This window comes from Solanum tuberosum, unplaced genomic scaffold (genome assembly GCF_000226075.1).
Source record: "Solanum tuberosum cultivar DM 1-3 516 R44 unplaced genomic scaffold, SolTub_3.0 scf00056, whole genome shotgun sequence".
Taxonomy (NCBI): domain Eukaryota; kingdom Viridiplantae; phylum Streptophyta; class Magnoliopsida; order Solanales; family Solanaceae; genus Solanum; species Solanum tuberosum.
The window spans coordinates 2,109,454-2,114,441 of NW_006238986.1; the positions used below are offsets into that span (position 1 = coordinate 2,109,454).

General features: G+C 35.1%; 1 pseudogene; it reads left to right on the forward strand.

Moving 5' to 3' along the window:
- Positions 1 to 4,988, forward strand: part of LOC102587250 (guanosine nucleotide diphosphate dissociation inhibitor 2-like) — a 21,875-nt pseudogene that overhangs the window by 7,439 nt on the left and 9,448 nt on the right.

A 4,988-nucleotide genomic window follows, 5' to 3' on the forward strand; every position in this document is an offset into this window, starting at 1 on the left:
ACTCCTCCATAACTTTTTTCACTGGCATCTGATTCTACTATATAAGTAAATTTTTTGTTTTCGTCTGGAAAATACAGTTTAGGTAGGTTCTTACATAATAGTTTTATTTTTTTATTTGTGTTTGGTCTTTTTTATCAAACTGGTATTCTATGTCATTCTTTAATTTTTGTTGTAATGGTTTTAAATTCTCTGCTAATTTTGGTATGTATTCTCTTACTTGGTTTACTAGTCCTAGAAATGATTGTAATTTCTTTTTCGTATCTAGTTGTTCATTTGAGTTAATTATTTTTTGTACTATATGTGTTTGCATCTTTATTCCGTTTTTATCTATTTGTATTCCTAAGAATTCTATTTGCTTTTTCATTATATCTGCTTTCTTTTTACTTAGGCTTATACCTGAGTATCTTGTGTTTTAGAGTATAATAATATATCATCAATGTATATACTACACAATTTTCTAGTTGTTTAAAGTAGTTGTCTATAAAGTGTTGATATCTACCTGACAGATGGAGAATTGTCCCAGCAGTGATATGGTGGACCATTTAGAAGGAGAGAAATTCAAGATGTTATGAAAGTATCAGTAATCCTTTGCATAGGATTAAAATGAACTGCATTATCACTTTTTGTTATTGGTGTAGTTTAGAATATAAAGTTAACCTTGTAGCAACTGTAGACATCTTAGGATCCTTGTAAGGTGAGATAGGACAATAGGTTTTCTTTTTTGGGTTGCTGAGCCTACTCAGTTGTATGTAGCTCTAGCTCTGTGATGTAAATTTTTGGGCTAAGCCTAATTTGAGTTTTGGGCTGAAATTGTCACTTATCTATGGGAGTAGGTTCATTTTGGTTCTGAACATTTTTAACTTTGCTAAAGTGACTTTTTGATCTGCTTAACAGAACCTGTTTAAAAGTAATGGGTTTAAACCCATGCAACACCGACGTGACTTGTAAAATATAAAACCCATTAGACAAACTCATTCTCCTTTTCTAAGGTTGTGTTATCGGTGTCACACCTTAGGCCATTTTACTGCCCTTTAAGGAAAAATGGTTAGTATTTTTGAGTGGGACAGATTGTTGCAGTCTAAAGATTGTCTTCTGATATAAATAGCTACTACTATATTAATCATAAGAATGAAGAAATAAAATGTGCATCAATCGAGAAAGAGACAAAAGTTTGTTCTTGTTGTTAGTTTTTAACATTGTCATGTTAGGGAGACCAAAACTGCTCCACTTGAGCAAATTTAAGAGATTAAAAATGCTCAGATTATATTTGAAGGACCAAAATGAACAACTCCCTTACATAACGGATAATTTTAGTCCAAAATTCCAAATAATTTGTATGCGTGGATGTCAATATATAGAAATAATGGGGGATAAACTCTATGAAAGCTATTTATCTTTTTCTCTTGATGTCTTTATTTGTTTTTTTACTAAGAGATATGCTTCACATACTATAGGTCCTGCACATGGACAGGAATGACTACTATGGAGGAGAATCGACATCTCTCAATCTTGTCCAGGTAGGGTTCCTCTAATAGTTAACAATTGTTACATTCTGTTTCTGACATCTGTCTGATTGAGTTTTCTGCTTTCCAGCTCTGGAAGAGGTTCAGGGGAAGTGACAAGCCTCCAACTCAATTGGGTTCTAGCAGAGATTATAATGTTGACATGATACCTAAGGTTTTCCTTTTTCCTTTTTTTGACAATCTGCTTGATGGAAATCCTTTGATAATGTACTGGTGGTGTTCTAACTTATTGGCTGGAGCAGTTCATTATGGCTAATGATGCACTTGTACGAGTTCTAATCCACACCGATGTCACAAAATATTTATACTTCAAAGTTGTTGATGGCAGCTTTGTGTATAATAAAGGAAAGGTACACTTCTCTCTTTTGGTGCTGTTGCAAGGTGTCAGCTTTTAGTTTCAAGATTATTCTTTGCTCTAACCTAAAGTTCTCATTTACTTGATAAAATAGGTCCACAAGGTGCCTGCCACTGATATGGAGGCACTTAAATCTCCTTTAATGGGCATTTTTGAGAAACGCCGTGCTCGGAAGTTCATCATCTATGTTCAGGATTATAAGGAGAGTGATCCAAAGACACATGAGGGGCTGGATCTAACAACAGTGACAGCAAGAGAGCTTATCACGTATGCTCCTGACTTGAACTTTCTATTCCTCTTATTTCTTTTCATATGTTAGTTGAGGCTTTTCATATCAGAGATAATCGTTGTTAAATTCTCTTAGATTTTGTTTTTTTTACCTGTTATTAAGAGTTATGTTAGAAGAAACAAGCAAGTAAAATTTGGTATCAAAAATAGAAAAAGAGAAACTACTGAGTAAATCAATGGAAAGTGCCTATGAAATATGTGGTTTGTCTTGTGCTTTCTTAGTGTGTGATCCACATTAGTTGAGGGAATTGGCTGTTGTTTCTTTAATATAGTTTTATCAATCCTTACATCATGAGCTAGTTTTTGTGGTTGAGTTTTCGAGGTTCATTTTTCTTATCATGCTTCTATAGTGGTGAGGGTATCTGATGGTTAGAAGATAAGACATTGTTGAAGTCTATAGTGGTTAGGGTATCTGATGGTTAGAAGATAAGAAATTGTTGAAGTTCTAATATTTGAACTTTCTATGTGATTTCTTAATGATTTTTTATGTTTGGAAATTGTCAGTTGGTAGAAGTTGGCATCAAAATGTGTTGGTCAGCATTGCCTATAATAATAAATTGTTATCTATTTATAGAAACTGGGGCTTATGATGATTCTTCTTTTTATCAGAAAATATGGTCTTGATGACAACACTGTGGACTTCATTGGTCATGCATTGGCATTACACAGAGATGACCGTTACTTAGACAAACCTGCACTGGATACAGTGAAGAGGATGAAGGTGAACCAAATTAAATTCTCCAGCTAGTGGTGTTTAAAGTTCCATGTGCTTATCTCTAACTTTTGTTTCATGTAATGTGATAGCTGTATGCTGAGTCTCTTGCACGTTTTCAAGGAGGATCACCATATATCTACCCTTTATATGGATTAGGAGAGCTTCCCCAGGTATATTCTGCTTTTGTTATTATGTCATCCTCCATCATCTTAAAAGGTTCTTGAACTTAATAGCTTTTCTTTTTTAGATTGAATCATTTCGATTTGGTATGCATTTTTCTTAACTTAGGCATTTGCTCGACTTAGTGCTGTGTATGGTGGGACCTATATGCTGAACAAACCTGAATGCAAGGTAAAGTTTATATTTCTTGTTTTGGCCGAGTGTAAAAGGTATCTTTAATTTCATGTTATGTCCTCAAAACAATGTCTCAAATTCCAGGTAGAGTTTGATGAAGAAGGAAAGGTCTGTGGTGTCACTTCAGAAGGAGAGACAGCTAAGTGCAAGAAAGTTGTATGTGATCCTTCTTACTTGACCAACAAGGTAATAAATGCTCTAGCTGATAACTTTAATGACTTCTTAAATATAATAGAGCCAGCTTGTCTTATTTCACTTTGAATTCGGTCATTATTAGTACAAGGAGAAAATACCATGTGATACGGAAGGTTTTGATATAACTTGGTGGAAGACAACGGATAACTCAAGTAGAGTCACGTACACATCTTGCGCATAATTCTTACACCAATTTGGTGTTGAATGAAATTTTTTGTCTTGTCAAAAAAGGAAAGGCCATTCTCCGTGTAAATCACAGTCATGGACAATGTTGCTTAGGAGATGTCAAACTACCTACTATTGGAATGTCTGCCATAATTGTTTTAAAGTGGTTTTGATTAATTAATAAACCCAGAGCATATTATTGCAGGTTAGAAAGGTTGGAAAAGTTGCAAGAGCTGTGCTATTATGAGCCACCCAATTCCAAATACCAATGATTCTCACTCAGTGCAAATTATTTTACCCCAAAAACAATTGGGCCGTAAATCTGATTTGTAAGTTCTCCAGTATGCTGCAATTTTCTTCTTTTCCTGCAACTCATGGTAGAGCTAAATGCTAACCAAATGACTTGAAAACAAAGCTCGCTCTTGAGATAAAATTTATCTGTCATTAAACTTGTTTGAACCTTCTTCTTGCTGGTGTATTATTTCCTGGTTAAGCTTTATTTAACTTGGTAAAAATTGTTCAGTTTCAAAGTCATCACTTTTTACCTTACCCTCGGTTGCAAGAACACTTCTCATGAAATAACAAAAGAGAGTTTTTAAAATATTAACTAGACCAGATTTTTTTATATTAAATTTTCCTTCGAGTGGATGAAAGACTACCTTTCTAGTCTGGGTGAGAAGAGGGGGGAGTAAGAGCCAGAAGAAATGGTGGAGCATGATATCTTGTATATGGTGGACTATTTGGAGAGAAAAAAACAAGAGGTGTATGGAAAATACTGCAGAATCAGTGCAAAAGATCAAATGGCGTTGTATGAAGACTTTCTTTTTTTGGTATAAAGAGGAGGGTTAGGGCTGGCAGGGGGACCGGGTCGGCCCCCCCGGCCAGCGACCGGTTCGAGAACCGGCTCGCCGGACCCGGTCCCGTCAATTCTCGCGGGTTGGGGGACTTCGGGATTAGGGCTGGCAAGGGGATGGGGACGGGACGGGACAGGGGACGCCTTGGCCGGGATTCGGGGGGGATCGGGATTGGGGGGATAAAAATTCGTCCCATCCCGTCCCACTATATATACGGGATGGGACGAGGTTTGGTGGGACGGGACGTGGGATTTTTATTTTTTTATATGTTTATTTATTTGTATTGAAATTATATGTTATTGAATAGCATTTTTGGTTTATTTAGTTTTCAATAACATTTTTAGCTAATGAAAAATGCTTAAGTTTTCAAATTTCAAATTTCAAGTTTCAAGTTTCAAATTTCAAATTTGTATTTTAAATATTTTAAAAGAATTTAACTTGTAATAGTGATATAGTCTTTTGTTTTGATTTAATACAAAACACAATAAAATATTAGAAGTTACAATTTACAAATATTAGTGGAGTAACTAATCTACGCA